Source organism: Melozone crissalis, unplaced genomic scaffold (assembly GCF_028551555.1).
Source record: "Melozone crissalis strain CALT ecotype California unplaced genomic scaffold, PUWL_Pcris_2 ptg000035l_1, whole genome shotgun sequence".
NCBI lineage: Eukaryota > Metazoa > Chordata > Aves > Passeriformes > Passerellidae > Melozone > Melozone crissalis.
Genome location: NW_026535813.1, coordinates 14,192,459 through 14,214,331, shown reverse-complemented (window position 1 = coordinate 14,214,331; position 21,873 = coordinate 14,192,459). Strand labels below are relative to the sequence as shown.

The 21,873-nt window shown below is 38.5% G+C and overlaps 1 pseudogene; it reads left to right on the top strand.

The window, feature by feature from the left end:
- Positions 1-6,332: 6,332 nt before the first annotated feature.
- LOC128941426 (kinetochore protein NDC80 homolog) lies at positions 6,333-19,618 on the top strand (annotated as a pseudogene).
- Positions 19,619-21,873: the final 2,255 nt, after the last annotated feature.

The window sequence follows — 21,873 nt, the reverse complement described above, 5'->3', positions numbered from 1 at the left end:
CCTCAGGAGAGCAGTGCCAATGCAAATGTTGCTTGTGATAACCCTATGGCTTTTCCAGTTTTCAATAATATTCAAGAGAAACCATTGTTTACCATATTAGTGAAGTTATGGAAATGTCAAGGTGTGGGTCAAGGATTTGATTACTGGTATATGGTCTGGTCCAGTAGAATTGATAACCTGGGGGAGGGGTTATGCTTGTGTTTTGACAGATAATGGTCCTCGATGGGTTCCTGCTCGCTGTGTCAAACCTTACTTAGACCGTGCGGGAAAGGACAGGATCGATGGTTCCGCAGCTGAGGCAGAACGTGCGGATGACACTGGCTAAGACCATATATCAGTAATTAAAGATGGATGAAGGACAGGAACAATTGCATTGAGAGTGGGAATTCTGTTGATGGTTGTGATTGTGATTTTGTGTGTCCCCTCTCTGCTTGGGTTTTTGCAAAGGGCCCTGCAAAAATCCATAGCAGCTGTATTTACAGTTCAAAAACAAAAAAAAGGGGGAATTGTGGAAGGGGCTAGCAGCGGGCCTGTTGGCTAAAGGAGCGAGAAGCAAGAAGAAGAAGCTGAACCAAGGAGATCAAGGAATGAAAGATGGGAGCCTTCTGCGACTGGAGGGGAAACGACTGGAAAGTGTATCAGCCATTTTCACTAATAAAGTGTTGCCAACTGTTGCCAACGGTTGCTAACGGTTGCAAACGGTGCTAACAGGAGATCACCCCACAGATGAGACTGAGTAAGGCTCTGTATGTTTTAATTTTCTAAACAGTTCAAGTGAAAGTCCATTTTGATTAATAATTTAGAGACAACTGAGACTGAGACTGAGTGTGCTTGTGGTCTCTGCTTTAATGTCGTGACCGCCTCGACTGCGACACCTAGTGACTATCAAATGCCAATCTTGCATTATTTGTTCTTGGGACTGCCTCTCTTATCCCTCTTACAATTAGTGTCCTATATTGTCTCATGCTCGCTCTTCCCTCTTCCTGGTTTGGATCCCAATTAGGTGGGTTAACAGGCATTTTATCTTCTCCTCTAGGACCTCCTCTATTTTCTCTTTCCCAAATCCTCATACCCGCAGTACGAATCATTTGTATTTCTTCAGAAGAGAACAGTATTTCTAGGATAGAATTTCATTCCTCCCACGTAAAGATGTTAGGCCCTAAAAATTGGTCTAATTGTTGGGAGATGCCTATTGGGTCTTCTAATAAAGTCTTAATTTCTTTCTTAAAATTTCTAACTTCAGAGGCCGTTAATGGGGCATTCACAAAACCAATACCACCTCTGCCCCCCCCATAGGCACTTCTCTCAGAGGAAACAACTTTTCAGTTCTCCCACATTCACCTTGAATTCTCTTTGCTTGGAATCTTGTATTATACTGATGGCTTGCTACAAGCTCATCTGGTTCAATTAATTTCTTTTCCTCTATATCTTTACAACAACAGGCCTTTTTCACTCCCTGACCTTTTGTTTGCAAACTTTCCTCCTGCTTGTGACTCTCAGTATGTTGGGGTACAGGGGATAAATAAAAAGGAGTGTTTTGTGATGTTCCAGGAATAAGGATAGGGGAAGAGGTACTTTGGGTTACGGGCTGAAATATGGGGGAAAAATAAAAAGGAGTATTTTGGAAAGTTTTGGGAGCCAAGATTGGGGTATGGACACTCTGAGTGGTACTAGAGACCAGTGTCTGGGTACTTGAGGAACCGGAGGGACTCTGCAAAACTGAAGGAGTACTAGAATGAGCAGGTTCTGGTATATTTGGGAAAGGAGATGATACAGAAGAGGGGATGCTGGGAGCAGGACAACTTGAATTAGAAGGCTGAGGTGATTTTAAAACTCCTGTGGAAGTAGATACTGAAATTGCATCCACCTCATGAGATGGTACTGAGGGGTACAAGGTTGGAGGGGGAGGAGGAAGGTGGTCTATAGGAGGAGTCGGTTGAGGAGGTAACAGGAGGTCATCTAAGGGATCAGGAGGGGGAGGCGGAGGAAGATGGTCTAAAGGATCCCACCTCCGTTCTGGTAGCTCAGTTTTTTCTTTTTCTTTTTCTCTGGATATTTTATATAATTTTATTTCCTCTTCCTGTTTGTCCCTTTCTAACCAACATTTAGCATATCTAATCTCTTCGTCACAAGGTTCTATTCTGGTATTGACATATCTAATTAATGCTATACATAGCCATCTTTCTTTTGTCCCGTACCAGGGCCAATAAATAGGTCCTTCAGCAATACTCTCTTTAGGCCATATTTCTGTACAGTATCTTATAATTTTTCTCTTATCTAGATCCTTCATTCCCTCATTAGTATCCCAATTTATTAAAAGTTCACCTAAAGGACTACTAGGAGGTATTTTATTAAAAACATCCTTCCCTTTTCTCTTCATGCTGGCACTTTTCCCAGCACACTGTCCCATCTTTAACTAGCAATTGGTATCCAAATATAATTTTTTTTTTCCAATAAGGGATACGTATTAGTTACAAATGAGGAAGAGAAAATAAATATTAATTATTGTGAAAAATGTAATAATAATGGTTACTTAAAAAAAATTCCTTATCATAAGAGACAAGACACTTTAAAGAAATATTTGATGCGGGAAACGAAATAAATATGGCGGCTTTGGTGGGAAACAAAACAAAAAGGTGGCCCAAAGAAATATTTAGTGTGGGAAACAAAATAAATATGGTGGTTTAACAAGGATTTTAGAATAATAATGTTAATTCAAATGAACACTTATAACCTAAGAAGAAATATAATATCTATTGTTTTAGTGGGAAAACTAAACAATAGTGATGGCTATTTCAAGAAATTAAACAACTTACAACCACCTGCTCAACTAAATATAAAATAGATGCAGCAAGCTACTTACTCTACACAAGTGGCCTCTGCACACCACACTCAACCACATACAAATTGGCTTGAATGAGCCGCTTACTCAAAATGCCATTTCACACCACACACAAAAATCAAAATGGCCACTTCTCGGCCCACTGTAAAGAAAACTCAAAATGGCCGCTTCTCGGCCCGCCTCACAACAAACTCAAAATGGCCACTTCTCGGCCCGCCTCACAGCAAATGCAAAATGGCCACTTCTAGGCCCGCCTCACAACAGACTCAAAATAGCCGCTTCTCGGCCTACCACACAGAAAACTCAAAACTTCCTAAGGAATGGTCGAAGGACTTTTGGCCTGCCCTCACCTCCGAACCTCATTCCTTAGGGGCCCCGACTCCTAACATAGAAAAAAAAAAAAAAGAAAAAAAATTCTCCCTAACGTGAGCCGATTCTAACCTCCCCCTCAGCCCTAGTGACTGAAAGGGACCTTCCACAGCCGGTGGCCCACCTCCCTCCTGTGGGTCACCGTCCTTGTGAAGTATTTTTCAGCCACCCCTACGACCCCCTTTAGCTGGGATCCTAGCTCAGGGTGAGCCTACTTCCCCTCTATGACCCCCTTTCCACTGGGGTCCTAGTTCGAGGGGACTCTACTCCCCTTGGGTTGGGCACCCTCCCCTTCTCTGGCCTCAGAAAAGGGGCACTCCCCTACACGGTGGCCACTTTATTCAGTGGTCTCCGCATAGGAGTATTTTCTCCCACCCCCAAGGTCCTAGTTCCTCAGAGAGTAGACTCCCCCGGTCTATCCCTGAGGAACAGCCCTCCAGGTGGTTTGAGCTAGCGGTCGGAGCTCTACCCCTCACTGGGCAAGTCCGCCCCACTAACCCCCCTCGGGTACCCCTATGACCCCCCAATGGGATCCTAGTTCAGTGTACCGAGTGTATCCCCCTCTATGACCCCCCCAAATGGGATCCTAGTTCAAGGGGTACAACTCGGGCCAATGGCTCAAACCACCCCTAGGAGCCTCCAATCACTGGAGGAACGGGAGCCTGAGCGGGTAAGGGCGGCTATAGGTGGGTACTTCCTGTCTCCCCTACTCCTGGGGGTCCATAGGGGTACACACACTCCACAACAACACTCGCTTCCCTCCGTTACTGGGAGGACTGCACTCGCTTCGGGGGTCTGTACTCACGGCCCCCGTCTCATTCACTCACACGCACTGCGCACCCCCTATTGCCTTCAACCCCACTCACGTTGCTCTGAGGCAACGTGTGCCCCGCTCCCTCTCGGAGGGCTCTCACCTTTTGGGTCGCTGTGTTCCTTGCAGCCTCCGGTATAGGCGCAAACCCTTCTGCAGTCCGACGTAGTCCAGTCTCTGGCAGCCAAAAAAGGTGGCTGGAGGCGTCTCCCAGGTCCTGGGCTACCCCGGACTGTTTTGGGGCGTGGCCTATCCTGGACGAGTCCCAAAAAAAGATGTTACGGATATGAACGAGGCCAAACTTTCTCCAGAGAAAGAGGTTCTAGTTTATTAAAATAGCTACAAGGAACGGAGTGCCCAGGATAAGCCCAGGCACCCACACAGCGAGCCAAAAAAGAAAAGAGTGCGCTCACCCCAAGTGCACTGGGTTCTCCCGAACAACAAGTACCCCAAAAGAAGAAGAACCCTGACCCAAATGAACTCCCCTCACTTACAGTCCCCCTCGAGTCCAGGATTGGTGCATTTTGGATCCACATGATGATTGGTCCATTTCCAGGCTTCTCATTGGTCTTTACCGCTGTTCATTCTGGACCAATCATTTCTGCAGGGCTTTGAATGATTGGTCAGATGTTTCATCCAATCTCTCTTCGACCTTGCTTTGCCACGCTCGACGCTTTCTTGGTTTTTTTCTTGCTGGCATGTTGGCTCTGGCAATCTGCTCTTAAATCTCTGCTCTTTCAGAGTCCTGCCTTTTGTCAGCAGCTGTGTGGCCAGCAGGACCAGGGCAGTGACAGAGCCCTGTGCGCGGCACTGGTGAGGCCGCACCTCCAGCGCTGCGGCCACTTCTGGGCCCGCAATTCATTGAGGGGCTGGAGCCCAGAGAAGGGCAACGGAGCTGGGGAAGGGTCAGGAGCACAAGTCCCGTAAGGAGCAGCTGTGGGAGCTGGGGGTGTTTAGCCTGGAGAAAAGGAGGCTCTGGGGAGCCTTATCACTCTGGAACCACCTGAAAGCAGGCTGTAGCCAGGTGGGGGTCGGCCTCTTCTCCCAGGCAATAAGCGAGAGGACACGGTGTCAAACTGCACCAGGCTTTGGTGGGACAATTGGAGGAATTCCTCCACAGAAAAGGCGATTGTACACTGGAATAGACTGCTGTTGTGAATGAGTGTGTTAAGCTTGCTCAAACAACCACCACACCTGCCCAGCATGGTGGTGGAGTCAGTGTCCCTGGAGCTGTTTAAGGAAAGGCTGGATGTAGCACTTAGTGCCATGGTCTAGCTTACAAGGTGGTGTTTGGTCATAAGTTGGACTTGATGATCTTGCAGGTCTTTTCCAACCTAATTGATTCTGTTATTCTAGAAGCTAATTGCTTGCTATGATTGTGAAAATTCATTCTCTCTGTGGTTGGTCCCAGTTAAAGTAATGGAATAATGCAGATTCTTCCGCAGACACAGTGAGAAATGCTGCCCTATGAATTGAGCTTGAGCTAAACTTCTGTTGTGGTTTGTGAGTAATGGAACTGGAAGCAAAATGAAGCAACGGTTTATATTAATAATGTGTTTTGGTAGCATCTGTAATAGAGGGACTTTTTATTAGTTATAATTCAGTCATTTAAGCCCATCCCACAAATAAAGTAAAACCTCTGTAGAGGGCAGAAGCAGGCAATTTTTGTGACTTAATGTTTTGTGAGTTCTGTTTACTTCAAATTCCCCCTTAATGCCACAGTGGGGATAATGGTCTTAATATTCCAGTTTGATTTATATTCTGCATGCAAATTCTGAAGAGAGCCATAATATTATCTCAGAATAGGTTTTCCAGTTATTGTGCTGTAATACTGGGAGATCAGTTGCAGAGGAATGGGCGGGCTCAGAACAAGAAGCTCAGGAGCTGATGTAAAGCAGACGTGCTGTAAGCAGTACTTGTGTACTCGTGGTAGTGTGGCCTTTTTCCCAGTGGACTGAAATGAAAAATTTCTCAAGCTCTTTTGCTTTTGGGACCCGTAGGTCTGAAATGACCAAATATAAAGAAAGACAAAACAGTAGGTTTGGAAGAAACAATAACACTTTTTATCAATAAAATGGTTGATTTAAAGGGCTGTGGCTGCTCTTATATATTTGTGGAGTCTAACATAATTTTTTTTCTTTCTTCTTTTTTTTGGGGTTGTTTTTTTTTTTTTGGTCCAATGTACAGGTCTACTTGTTTATTCTGAGCCTTTGGAAAATCATTGTGGCATTTAGAAAAGAAAATACCCTTAGGTCCTGGATTTTCTGATACTGCTGGAATACTGAGGGATTGTGGTTTACAGCAGTCACAATGAGGCGAAGCTCAAGTATTGCTGGAAGCAGCAGTCGACAATCTAAGATGGCACTGAGAGTGCAGGACACCAACAAGATGGATCTTCAGACACCTCAGATGTAAGTCTGGCTGGTCATGTTGCTAAAAATAAGTATATAAAACTAATTCTGAAGAGATTTATCATAGTGCGTTTGAGTGTGAGTAGCAACTGAGGGGAAAAAAACAAGACAGTGAGAAGAAGGCTCCCTACAGCCAAGGGTGTTTGCACATGTGCTCCAGTTGTGCAAAAATACTTCCTTTTTGTGTACTTGCGTCATGTTTCAAATTGTAACACTTTGTTACATGTTTCTGAGGAGATAGCTGGATGCATCAGTAAACCTTTCTAAGATGTTGGGGGATGAAGGTGCTTAGGAATATATGACTGTTTGTATCACTCTTGTATGAGCTACGTATGGTCTATGCTGGGGTCTATTCCTATGTCTATTCCTTTTAAATATTCCTTAAATATTTTGGATTCTATTTACAGTCTTGTACTATAATACAAGTACTATAAGAGCTACTTACTATAGCTCTTGTATGAATTGGTAGTAGTAGTCACTTGAATCTTTTTCTGCTCCTCAGGAAGGACAGAAGCACCTTTGGGAAGCTGAGCACGAGCAAACCTACATCTGGAGCTTCAGAAAGAAAAGCCAGCTGTTTTGGGAACAGGTATGGATAGCTTTTGTTGTCTGCACTGTACATTAAAACAAAAATGGTCCTCTAATTTTGGTATTTTTCTTTCTTGACAGATTTTCACTATAGGGAATAATGGATCTGAGGCAAGCAGACCTTCAGGTCTGCCTTCCTTCAGTCCTTGATCGCTAAACAATAATGCTGTGGAGCAGGAATTGCTTTGGGAGCTTTTTTTTTTTTTCTTTTGGGAATGATGTGCACTGCAGACCTTAAGAGTATCTCAATACATTTTCTTGTTTAAGGAAGAATGACAAAGAAGTATACTCTGCATTAGTTTCCTCTCTCTAAGATACAAACTTTCCAAAACTCTATAATCTTTCTACTTAGCTCATGACTTTCTGTGTTATGGGTATCTTCTTGATAGTACCCCATTGTTGCAGGGGTTATTCCTTTTAAATATTCCTTAAATATTTTTAGAGTTTATTTACAGTCACCAACATTATTTTTTTTCATCTTTGGGGTATTTTTCTGCTCTCTAAAAGTTTATTTATTTCAATAAAATGAAGAAAGTATTCCTCTAGGATGCAGTAATCTTTGTTGTACTTATGGCATTGTGACTTCCAGGTTGATGATGTTTTTCCAATGACCTTAAACAAAGAGAAAACTTCAAGTATCACTTTGTATAACAAATGGAAAGAAAACATAAAGCTAGCAGTTGTGCCTTAAACATGAAGAGAGTTCTTCTTTCTATGTATTGTCACAAGACCTGTATTTATTGTCTGTCCCTAGAGCGAGTGGGGCTGGAGGGTCAAGCAGCAGCCAGTATGGTGTGTTTGGGACAAAAAAGATAAAGGATCCCAGGCCCCTTCATGACAAGACATTCATCCAACAATGTATCCAAAAGCTTTATGAGGTAACATATTAACTTGTTCTGCATGTATGTTATGAGGTGTAAAATGTGCTAGGCAAAGCGGTTATTTCCCTTGGTTTCAACTATAAATTTTATTTAGTGACTGGTATTCCGTGTTTCTTTTGCACAGTTCCTTGTTGAGAATGCTTATGCCCACGATGTTTCCGTGAAATCACTACAATCTCCCTCAGTTAAGGACTTTTTAAAGATCTTCACCTTTATCTGCAAATTCCTCTGCCCTTCTTATGAACTGCCTGACTCAAAATTTGAAGAGGAAATTCCCAAAGTTTTCAAAGCCCTTGGGTAAGATGATTATTGTTAGTCTCCTAGGCTGAATAGATATGCTATGGCTAGAAATTTAAAAGCTAAGAATTCTGCATTGATAGTTGGGGGGAATGGATAGGTTTATTTATTCAGATGAGACTCTAAAAGTACAATGTTGTGATTGTTTTGTTTCACTTTTGTTTAACTCTAGGTTTACGCTCTGATTTTCAGCATCTGCTATACATTTTATATTTGAATTTACAGAACTATAAGCTCTGGGAATCTTGCTTTGTCATGTAAAATTTAATTGATTATTTGTATAGAACTTTGGAGGACAAGGCACAATTTTCTTTTACAGGCCTTTCTGTTCATTTTGTTAGAATCTAAGAACTAAAATTTCCAGAATTTTGGATCAAGAAAATTTAATTTTAGTTTAAACAAATTTAATTTAGTTTAAAATATGTTTTCCTGCAATTTTTCTCATTCTGCTTTCAAAGCAGAATGTGGAAATAACAAAATTACTGTTGAGGGGATAAAAACACTAAGTAGCTGAGTGGTTTATTGCTGAATTTGTTCAGTGTTTGAAATCATTAATGCCCCAACATTGTCTTGGAAAGAAAATCCTCTGCCTCTTGATAACAGTGAATTTTCAGTCTCATTTAAAAAAAAAAAAAAGGGACTGTATACCCATGATGGTGTCAGAGTGCCAGGGCTCCTTAAATGTAGGTGCAAATCTTTTTTGTACACTTCTCAGCATTTTAATAAAGTTTTGTTTTAATCTATAACATTTGAAACTGCTGATATAGCTTAAAATGTTGAAAAGGATTCCACTCTGCTGCACCAAGGGTGTAATTCTGGATAAAATGACTAATTCTGACAAGTCACTTGAAGTTTTGGGAGTTCAAGGAGCATCTGGATGACACTCTTGATCATATGGTTTAGTTGTAGGCAGTCCTATGAGGAGCAGGGAGTTGGATTTGTAGATCCTTACAGGTCCCTTTCAGGCCATGTTATTCTATGAGTTGCAAAATGAGAAACCCATGATAATTGAATAGAATCGTACTCAACTAATTTCCTTTGAAGTACAGTAGAATTGAGTTTGCTCTTCCTTCTGTGCTTTCATCTACATAGAAAAACATGCTGCTTTGTTTTCAAAATGTGCTGGTTTGTTTTCATCACTGTCTGCCACAGCTATTAAAAATGTATCTTCTTTGGCCGTACAGGTACCCCTTTGCTCTGTCAAAAAACTCCATGTACGCTGTGGGAGCACCACAAACCTGGCCTCAGATTGTGGCAGCTTTGATTTGGTTAATTGATTGTGTCAAGGTAATGTTTGTCTTAAGATAAATATTTTCACTTTCCAGGCTGGAATGTTAGTTTCAATACAGATTTAGTACATATTTTCTACAAATCTTTGTTTAACATATATGTAAACATATATGTTCTTAGCTGTCATCTGGGAGCTGACCCTTGGCCTAATGTTTTGGTAACTTTTAAAGTGAGCTTTTCATGTTATATTATGATAGGGTTTTTCTTTACATGTATGCACTGGATAAATTAATGTATAAAAGGAGGTGGCAAAATGCTGATCTGTACATACAATAAATGTGAGAAGTTAATGAGTATAATCACTGAATGGAACGTGTATCTCCAGCGCAAATGTTGTGACATCTGCCATTCTCTCCTAAATTTGAAATCTAAGGATGGAATTTTCAATTGAAATTATTCAAATGTTCTGTGATTCTGATACAGTGGCAAGTTTTCGGTTTGAGTGGGGTGTTTTTTATTTAATCTTGGTTTTGTTTGGTTTGTTTGGGTTTTTTAGTAGTCCTAACAGTTGTTGCTGCCAACTCAGGACTGAGCAAAATTTGGCATCTGTGACAGAAGTTGACCACTGCTGAATTGAGTGCCCAGGAAAACCCTGTCCTTTTCTGCTCAAAAGACACAAGAGAATTTGGCAGTGTTGACTGTCTAGTTCATGCCTCTTTACCTGTGTGTTTAGTCAACTCAACACAGGTTCATTCCAACCTGCTTGCTGAAATCCTAATCCAGTGTTACTCTGCTTCTTTTCACGAAAACCAGCATGGAAACTAATGGATGTCTTCATGTTTGCTCTTCGTTGTGTGCACCTCTGCTTTTCAGCTGTACAATGCGATCAGGGAAAATGCACCATCGTTCGATGACAGACAGAGCTGGGGAGGAGAGACAGATGATGGAATTGTACATGAAGAGGTACCATAAAAAGGAAATTAGTATCAGAATTGCTTAACTGGATTTTGCCATGTGCTGTAACAACACAATTTAATTACAGTTTAGGTTGCTGGGTCATGTATTTATAGATTCTGTTCCCTTTTATATTCACAATGCTTTCTAGGAGGTAGAGTAGCATTGTATAAAAATCCTGATCAACTATTTCCTGAGCAGGTATGATGATCAGTCTATTGGTGTAGACTGGGTATTAAACAAAATATTCTCTTTATTTTATATTCACCTTATTCTACAAGTATATACTGTTCTCCTTTGTAGAGAAAGGGCATCATTATGCTGTTTATTTTTTTAGAGTTTCCGATATATTTTCCTTTAGCACACAAGACTTCTGAGGTTAACTGCAGTGCAGTATAAAGACAGTGACTTAATTCTAAATATAGTGACTTGTGCCAATATCTACTCAGTTTACTATGTAAAAATTGCTTGTAAAGTTTTATTTCTGAGCCACAAAATAGGGTGGCAGTATAATTCGAGCTCTTCATCCAACAGCTTGCTTTCTTTTTAATTTATCATGGATTATTAGAACTACTCAGATTTAACTCAGTGTTAAATCACAGCAGGTGTTTGGAGAGGGTTGCATTATAAGCTAAAACATTTAATTAGAAATTGCAAAAATAAAGTAAAATCATAATTTTGGACTAAGGTTACAACATGATGGTTGGCAACTAACAATGCTTTTAAACTAAATACGTTCTTCTACATTGGCACTTATGCATATATGTATAGATACAAAATTCACAATACTCGTGTAATTGCTTCTGAAGCATCTGTGACTTAGTGTCCAGCAAATTCTTTTTGGGTAACCTTTCTTTAATTCCAGATAAGAGTACTTTGAGACCTGCAGATCTGAATTTTAATGGTCATATTTATAGGAAAGGTCTGTTAAACAGACCTGCAGTTTCCATAAACTAGCCTGAGAGAATCATATGCATCAAGATGAAAAATTCTTAAATATTCTATCTACAATATTTGTTAAATATCTTTTTAAGAAATACAGGATTTCCAGACCTTTCTTAGTGTGAATTATAGTTGTCTCCTTCTGCCTGAATATATAATCTGTTGACATTCTATGTTCAAAGGGAGGAAAAAAAATTAATTTTACAAAAGTACAATTGAAGCATTAAGGATATTTTTGATGTCTGTTTAATTCCACTGATTGAGTAGCTTTAGACTATCCAGATATTTTACAGGTCTTGGAATTGTTGAAATGAAAGATTTTTAAATTGTTTTCAGCTTTTCATGGACTACTGTGTGAAGTGCTATGATCTTTCCATGAAAGGGAGAGATACCTTTGAAGAGTTGGATGCTGAAGTGCAGTCAAAATTAAGTAAGTTTTTAAATTCTAAGTATTCAATTGTGTTACTGGTTTCTTTTCTCCTAGCATCAGTTTGTTCAGTTTATGAGTGAAAGTGATCTAAGGGAGTCTGAAACACCTAAGTATGTTTCAGTTACTTCAACTTAATGCTCTCTTTTTTATGTGTATTTTGAGCAGTACAGATGGATAGGTCATGATCTGCTATCAGCTGTAGCTGTGTCACCTGATTTTTTAATGTCTTTGTCACAGAAAACCAGTATACAATTCTTCAGATGTGAACTCCATCTATGCAGATGTCTCTTGTTTCTGTCTGGAAAAGCTAACAATTAAAAAAAAGAAAAATATTTTCAGAGGATGCACAGCTGACAAGAAAGTTCAGCTTTTGAAAGATCTGAAAGCAGTCTGCAAGAGTTCCAAACTCTATTGTGAGGGTTCTGTATGTGATTCAGCATGCACCTGTGTTTGTCTTCAGGGAGGTAGAAAATTATTAGGTTTTTTTTGACTCACTCATTTCACCACCTGCAGAAATACAAACACAATGTGAGAAAAGGAAGAAAAACGTCTTACTTTCTTTGCTCTCCTATGAAAAGCCAGACTAAGGGCCCTTTGTTTGCAAACTGGGGCCATCAATTGGAGAGGAAACAAGATACCACACTGTTACTGGATATTGGGAAAAAATAATCATCCCATTTTTTGGCAAAGCCAAATTAAGTTAGGGAAAAGATGCCTCAAGAAGCAAGGAAGTATATGGATAAGAAAGAGGTTGTTAAGTAAGTTTGATTTGTTCTAGCTTCACAAGGTAGTCCTGACATGTATACTCTCCTGTGGTGTGGGCTGCATGAGAGTTTGGAAACCCTTACCTCTTGGGAGTGACTTTGACATGAGAACTCTTTCTGACATGAGGACTGAGAAACCCATTTCTCTTCTTGTTTGTTCTGGGGTTTTTGCCTGATTACATTTTAATGAAAGGTTTTTCTGGTAAGTTTCTTGGTTGTTGTTAGTTATTTTTTAGTGAAAAATAATTATCTAGATAATGAGTATTTACTGTGCTGAAGCTCAAGTTCAGATACTCAAAATAGGTGGTGATATTGAGATAAATTTGTAACTCGACTCTCTCTTCTGCTCTCCCACAGAGGATTTATTTAATGTAGATCCATTCCAGATGGAAAGTTCAGAAGCTGAGAACAAAAGACTTCAAGAAGAGATTGCAAGACTAGAAAAAGAAAAGGAAAGTGAGCCGGTTAGTAAATTGTGTCTGTTTTCATGGTGGAGTTGAATTTTATAATATCGACCATTTCTGAATGAAGATACTTATGATACATAAAAAATGGAAAAATTTCAGTGCTTTGAGATTTTAATTAGGCCTGATTTTTACAGACTCTATACTATTAGAGAACAAGGCTTTTTTCTGTGGGGTCTTCAGTAACTATTTGTTTGATAATGTGCAGGTATTTACAGGTAATAAGGTCTTATATTGACTGAAATATCAATAAAATACTTGAACCAAATTTTTTAATATAAATTTAAACATTATTTTTTTCAAGTGTGTTGGTATTCAAATATGAGGCATGGGATTCAGTGGTAACAAATATATTTTATGGAAAATACTTTGCTTGAAAAGCTGGATTCTGCTTTTAATACATCCTGAGTTTAAAAATGGGTTAGAGGCTGTGCAGGTGGCAAATTGAAATTCCTGCCAACTGTGCAAAATGTGCTGAGTTTATTCCTGGTTTTCCATGCCCCTGTTTCATCTGCCCTCCATGTATTATTAGAGTTAAGTTGTGGACTACCTGTAGTAAGAATTGTCTAAAGCACTGTCTGATGCAAATGAGAGACATAATGCTAAAATGCAAGAATCTTTTCAGCCTTCTTTGCTGTTATTTTAAAGGTGTCCTGACTGGACTTAGCTGTCACAGGGATAAAAAATTATTAAAGTTCTTTAGTTCTATATTTGTGCTATTGATATTGATCAATTACTCTACTGTCTTATCTGGAAAGTGAAGTCATTATTTTATATTTATCTAAGAGTGGTTGTTCTCTTCACCCATTTCCTAGGATCGTAGAGTAAGGCTATGAAATGTGAAATCGTCCCTTCAAGCAGACGTCCAGAAATACCAGGCTTATTTGGCTAATATGAAATCTTATATATCCATCCTTGATCAAAAACTGGAAAGTGTTAATGATGAAGTTGAGACAGCAGGTAAGGAGGACTTGATCACAGTCAGGACAGGGAAGCTAGAAATAGTCTTCAAATAATTGTAGTTCTTAGTTTGAGAGCAGAGCAAGGTACTTGGAGTAGCATGATGCTACAAATAAACTTTCCAGAATGGATTGCTAATAAAAATTTTTTTTGTCTGATAGCTCTCTGTACACTGGAGTAATGAAATGGTAATGTTATGTAATAACTGTGTCATTTACTCATACAATACAGAGTTGAGGTTTATGTATATAGGCTGGTATTTTATGTCCATTTCACAAATGTTTTATGTACTTAGGCGTAGAAGTAGAAGCCATGAAGCGGGAGAATGCCCGGCTCCGGCACATCTTAGATAACCAGAAGTACTCAGCTGCAGACATTGAGAGAATAAATCACGAGAGAAATGAGCTGCAGCAAGCCATTAACAAGCTGAATAAGGAGCTGCAAGCAGAACGAGATCAGATGTGGAATGAAGAGATAAAATATGCTAGGAATAGAGATGCGGTATGTGAAAACCCCACAACACTCAGAGGTGGCTGCCAGTTTTCATCATGCAAGCTTAAAATTGGATTCTTGATAATTTCTTTCCTAAATAATCGAACACCACCATACGTGTATCTAACCAGGCAAAACTGACAAGAATGGCCTCTGTTTACAGTATCTCTGGAAAATGTTGCGCTTTTTTCCCTTTTTCTGTTTTGCACTGAGTGGAAATGTACTTTTTTCCTGCATCGTAAGAGATGTGTCTAGAATATGAAGCATGGTAAGCTGTCACTGCTGTAGCATTTAGAGCTTTGATAACATTAGCATGCCATTGCTTTGATAACACAAGAAATTACAGGCTAATGTTAATATTTCAGAGCAAGGAAGTAAGGCAAAACTAGTGAATTTGAATCAATAGCTTTGCATGCATTTAGGGCCTGATTAGTTCTTTGTGTAGCAGTTGTAACATATTTCAAGGGCCAAGTTCAATCCCTTCAAACAGAGTGAAAAGATATAGTCCTGTAAGTGATGGGATTTAAAAGCTTCTGCTTTGCCAATTGGAGAACTAAAGAAAAAAATTCAAATATGTTTGGTAGGGTCACCCTTTATCAAGCACTTTTATCAACTTAAATCCTCAGGTGCAAGTATGAAGCATATAAAACTGGAAAAAAAACCCCTGGGGTCTTTAATGTTTGCATTTAATTGCACTCATTAATTAGAAATTAAAGCATTTAATAAGCTTTGTTTAAAGGCATGCTCAAGTTAGTTTGTTGTTAGGATGTGTGGCTGTGTAGCATTTCCTGTCAAAACTAATGAGAGAAGGCATATTGACCTTATAACTGATCATTTGTTTAGTATTATTTTCCAGCACATTTTTAGTTCCCAATCAGCTAATCCTCAAAAACTTGAGGCAGGAAAAATTATGGCAGATGAATACGGAAAACCACAGGTGAAACCATTCAGTGTTCTCAGCCGTAGACACTAAGAAACCTCAGTGTGCAAACTCTGAACGAATCATAAAACAGTACCTAATGCAGCAAACTGCTGTGCTGGCATTGCATGCAGCTCTTGAATACTGTGGGGTAGCAAGGAATTATGGCTATAGGGAGCAAGTCAGGAACTTGTTTAAAGTACTATATGAATACTTCTTGCACATCTTTTCACTTGTATCTCTTCTATGATTTGTGCCCTTTTCTCCTCTGAGCAGATTGAAATGCAACTGGCAGAGTATCATAAACTGGCTCGAAAGCTGAAATTAATTCCAGTAAGTGCTGAGAATTCCAAAGGCCACGACTTTACCATTCAGTTTAATCCTCATTCAGGACCAAATTGCCTAGTCAAATACAGAACTCAGATCAAGGTAAGTAGAATCAACACTGAAGGCTTTAGATACCACTCACAAAAAAAATGTGTTTCTTTGGGAATGCTGGGAAGGTCTCTCAATCTCACAATGAAATGTCATTGAAAATCTTGTGTGATGAGTCACCATAATGACATTGTAGTATATGAAAGAGATTTGGTATTGGAGAATACAGTAGCCTAAAAAAAATAAAAGGCAAAGATGTACTGGGGTGCATCTTGGTTCAAATTAGCAAATTGCATTTGTTCAATCTTCTTGTATACGTATTACAGGTTCCCCTCATGCAGATCATCAACGAGACTGAGGAAGAAATTATTAAAGCCACTCAATGGAAAATTACTCTGGAAGACACTTTGGAACAGGTGAGTTAGTTAAAGAAGATTAACACTAAGATACCAACCCTAAAACCTTATCTGCCTCTTTCATTCAACTTTTTGCATAGTTAAAGTGTGATGTGTTGGGTTGGTTTCTTGAATTACTTGGGGTTTTTCTGAGGACAAGTAGAGGGGGAGAAACTGTGAGAAAACTGCTTTTATTGTAATGGAACCTAAAAGTTTTTCTAAGAACTGAGGTCTTTGTTGGTTGAAATATCGTGTATTCCCTGAATTAAAGTTTATGTAGCTTACATATACTTGACCATAACCATTGGAAGTATTTGTTTCTAATAAGTTGCCCATTCCAGTTGATTGTGTGGCTTACCATCACCGACAAATTGTCATTGGGAAGATTTTTAGTACTATTGGATTTGGGACAGATTGAAAGAAGGAGAATTTTATTTCCTCGTTCTTCTACCTGAGCATGGTGTTATGTGGTATGGAATGTCCTCTTGGCCAGCTGGCCTCGCTATGCACCTTCCCAGTCTCTTGTCTGTCCCTGCCCTACTCAGTGAGGGGCCCTGGGAAGCATAGAAAGCCTTGGAATGCTGTGCTAGCGCTATTCAGCAGTAGCCAAAACTTTGGTGTGTTACCAACACTGTTTTAGCCCCTTATCCAAAACAAAGCATAACATAGACTGCTATGAAGAAAGATAATGCCATCCCAGCCTAGCCTAGTTTAATTGTTTAACCTGTTTAACCAGGTGTGGTTTGTGATGGCATGGATTTATATGTTGGAATTCTTTTTGAACCATACTTCCTTGGTTATGTTTTCATCCTAGGTGAATGTAATGCTAAAGGACAAGAAACGCAGTGTGAAAATGCTGACAGAAGAAGCTGAAGAGCTGGATGATCTTTACCAGCAGAAGCTTAAGGTAGAACTTCTTACACCTTGATGACAACTTATCCTTAATGATAGCCTTATCCTTAATTTTTGTATTTATCGATAAATTTTTGGGTTGCATTTTTTTTGGGCTTCTGCCTTTGCCTTCTTCCTTCCCTCTTAGAGGTTTTTTTCATTCTTTTCAGAAAAGTGCTTTGACTGCCACCTTAACTGAACCAATTTTCACTTTCTTGTAAGAGAATCTGGCATCATACTGTAGCAGATCCTGTAAATCATAAATTCCTGCATCCAGTAATAAAAGCAGCAACAATCATCTGACCTCAGGATGTCTCCGGGCATGTGCTTGAAGGAAATTTTAGGATTAACAGAACCTGTCTTGTCTGATCGATTTGTATATAATAAATACATTTACAGTTTTTAGTGAACATGTTTAATCAGCTTCTGTAAAAACTAAGGAAAACATTGACCAAAAGCATGTTAAATTGTTTTAATGATGTCAAACTGTTACTTCCTTTAGCTTCCTTTGCCAGCACAGGAGCAGTCCCTATTCTTTTCCCCACTTGCAGTTCAGCAACAAAACATAACCCTCTCTGTTAACGACTGAGTGGCTATTTTGGTACCTCCCAACTTCTCTGACAACACTGCTTTAGCGGGGCCGTGGTGCCCTGCAGAAAAATGTTCTTTGAGCTACACCAATATTTTCCATATATGCTCCTGTAAATCCAAACTCCTGTGCTATAGCCATGAAACAGGGCTATTTCACTGCTAATACCTGCTGAGGCAGGTGTATATATAGGTATATAAAGGCAATTAATTTAGTTTATATTTTTCAAAACCACATGACATTTAGCTTTTGATCTGTGCTCTTGCATATACTTTTCTCTAAAGTTAAGCTCATAAAATACACACTTGCCACCAGACGCTTAGTCATTTAATTCCTCTTCTTATATTTAAAATGCTGTTTGTAAGTCTTAAGTATTAAAATTATTTTTGAAGGATGATGTTTCAGTAATCTACCAAAATTGCATGTTGAGTTGACGTCAGAATTTTGTTTGGTTTTGTGGACTGTATAGCATCAACAGTGTCATTCTCCTAGAAGAGATGATTATTTGGAATTATACTCTCTTTCAGACAAAAAAGAAAAGCTATTTTCTTACTCAAATGTGGTTGTATTTTTTAACCTAGAAACAGTTGTTCATAATGTGCCATTTCTAAGCTATTTAGACTATCTAAACAACACTTTTTGAGCTTTAACTCGGAAGGGAAAGTAGCTGCAACACAGGCCTTTAAATGTGGTTAAAGGAATAAAGAGATGGTTAGGCTTATTCTGGGATGGGGATGATACAGAAAACAGCTGAAACTTTAGGTTTGGGAGGGATATCCTTGGGGCTTTTTTCAGTTCTGAACTTGGAACTATTTGCGTGAATTTTGAATTCAAGTATTAGGATATAATCAGGTAACAGAAAGAAAAAAGATCCAAATTATACTTGAGAGAGGCCATTTTTTTTTCTTCTCCTTCCTTATGACAACAGGAGATAGAAGAAGAAGACAAGAAATGTGCAAATGAACGGGAATGGTTAAAGAAGCATAAACAGTTACTTGAGAGTGGTGTCTATGATGGGCTCAGTGAAGCTACAAATGAATTGCATGATATCCAAAGAGAGTAAGGCTCCTAACTTCCATGTCTGCCTTGTTTATTTTGGTTTTTAAGGATAAAGATATTTTCTTGAATGTAACATAAAGTTGTTTCAGCAGGTATCCATCTCAGTGTGTTAATTTCACAAGTTAACAACTGAAAGATGTTTCTCCTCAACAGTATTTTGCTAAAATATTTGTCTGCTGTATCAGAACTCCTGCTTTCCGCGTAAGGGTTTTTCTTTAAGTTGAGCATTAATATATTGTAACTCGGTTCAAATTAATACTAATGGAAAAAAAAGTATGGCTAAACGCGATGATAAATCAGACTTGAAGTGATTGTTTTAAATGTCAGGAATTCTCTAATTATGGACATGACCTTCTGAGTATCTTTACCTTTTAGATATCAAGTCGTTTGGCAAACAACAACAGAAGAGAAGAGAAAAATTGATGCTAACTTGAGTCGTCTTACAGAAACAGTTGCTACTCATATAGAATCTATAGTGGTAAGCTAAAATTTGATATTCAGAATTAAATCTCTCTGGAGACATTTTGCAGTTAAACACTTGGAAATTAGAGCTTACTCTTTCTAAGGAAGTATCAGTTATTTAGCTGCTACTAAGTCTGCGGATTCTAGTTAAATTTTCTGACAAAACCGTTGGTGTAAATAATCAGAATTGATTGTTAAGTTTCAGCAGTAACATCCTGTCAGGTTAAACCTGCTTCTGAGAGATGTCTTTCAGGAAGGTGTTTAACTGAAATCAGTTAACCTGTGCAATGACTGCTTAAAATGCTTTAGCAGAATCAGTAAAATACAGGCCATGACAGAGCTAATAAAGCTTTCTGTACCTCTTTTCTAGAAATACCTTGATGAACAGAACGCAAGAATATCCAGAGACGATGAAGAACTCATGCCTGAAGATCTATTGTCAAACCTGACCAGCATCCTAGACAGTTATAAAAAGAAGGCTGAAAGTGTCTAATCACTAGAAAGAGGAAGATAAAAATGTTGCATTTCTGAAGCTCTAGTATGGGGCGTTCTAAAGGGATGGGTACTTACCTGTGTTTAGCACTGAAACTGATTTTAAGTGGAAGAAAGTAATTCTTTGTTGTGTTGACACAAATACATTTAAGAATTAAACAATATATTTGCATTTTCTTAAATGCTTTGCTCAGACTTTGTACTTTCAATAGCATATCTATGTGTTTAGGGCACACGCATCACAGACAGTTCGCATCCTTCCCCAAGCCTTATTTTACTAGCAAGACTAAATATAAATGTCTGTCTCCTGCTTGTTCAGTTACCTATGAAACTGCACAGAGACACTTCTTACATGAGTAAAAAATCAAAACCTCTTTTGAAAAGATTAGTCCTTGTATAGTAGTCTTGTAAATAATCTAGAAAAAGAAACACAGTAGTTTGAAAACCAAGCTTTGTCTTTAGCTGCTCATACTCCCAGATGAAACTTCACTGAACTTCTTGAATATATATACCAGAGAAAGCTCTAAATAGGACATCATATGAATTCTGGCTGTATATCTAATCACTGGTAGGTTTGGTGCATGTTAGATACATCAAAACGGTCTAAAATATCTGTATTCTTCTTGTTAGGCCAGTTGGACAGATTTTGATGTTTCTTCAGGACAGTAACAGTAAAATTAGTGTATGGGCAGCTCTGGTCCAAATACTTTAAAGAAAGTGGATCAATGCTATGTGAAAGTAGTATGTTTTTATCTATTCTGTGTATAATTTTGTGTTAAAAAATAAATAAATAAAACCCAGCATTCATATCTTGGATAGTTTATGATGGTATTTCCTATTAAAAGCATTGAAGTATTTGAGTGTTGGTTTTATAGGTCAAACATTCAAATATACAAAGATAAAATCAATTTTGCAGTTGTTTAAAGGCATTTAGCAGCTGATAAATAAAGAAAGCTGCTCCTTAATTCTACAACATTTGAATGCAACACAGATCCCTAGGATATATAACAAAACTTGAGTTAGACCATCTAAACACAGACTGAATTGTCTAATTCTAGGCTATTTTTGTAGAATGAGTTTAAAACTCAGTTGTTCTTAACATAATGTGTGAATCTTCTGGCGCTGGTAAGAGTATTTTGTTTCAGATATGATAATGATGACATTATTTAAGCTTCTAATTTTCTGTTCCTTTTTTATACTCCAGAATTCTAATTCAACAGCTAGAAAAGTCTTCTGATAGCTGGGAAGTTTTTATGCTTTCTTTTTTTGTCCTCTTTTCTCTTATCTTTACAGACTTACTTTTTGTTTTCTGTAACAAACTAGTCTTTACTACATCCCAGTTCCTTCTCTTTAGAAGTTTTTTCCTTTTGTGATCTCTTTAACATTTTTGTTATCTAAAGCAAGGTAGCAATCTAATGGAGCAAAACTATGAGCTTTTGATGAGAGCCACATTCCTTTAAACCATGTGCTTATTTAGGGGCTATGCTCTCTCTTGACTCCCCCATACCTGTTTATCTCTGCTTCTATAACTGACCTTGTGTTTTTAGCATCTGTAGGTTCCTTGCCATGTGCAGTAGTCAGTTGATTAAATGAGAGCAAAATAAATGGCATTTCCAAGGGCTTTATATTAACCCTAATGAACATGGGTCAAAATCCAAGTCATGATGCCTTTGCTTAATGCACTGGCCAATGTAATATTCTGAAATTAAAGTAGTCCAAATAATGTCTAAAAATTAATGTTAGTAACATTGGCAATGTGTTTTTGTTATTGGTCTGTCAGTTAACCTAAACTGCCTTTAGAACTACCTCAAATTTGGATCAAGGTTCTGTAAAATACTGTAGGGCTGTGTGTTGTAATCCAACAGATCAACATCAGGCAATATTTACTAGGTACTATGTCTTCACAATTTAAAAATTGAGGGAATTTTTTAATCCTCGTTCAACATGTTTTCTCTGTGATATTGAAAGTCAGGCAGTTGTTTTTGATTTGTGTTCTGGAATATGGCTTCTAAATTTAGGCAGTAGGCACTAGAACATAATTACTGCTCTTGATTTGGTTTTGTTTCTTTATTGGAATATAAAGTCTTAATGAGAAAGTACCACAGCACCTTTACATTTCAGTAGTATGAGTAATTTGTAAATGTTGGCTCTTGTATGGATCCAGTTGCCTCATTTAGTGCTAGTGTACCTTTTGTACAGTTTAATGTGACAATTTTTGTATTCTTACACTCAATAGAATTTCTTATGCCTGTTTCT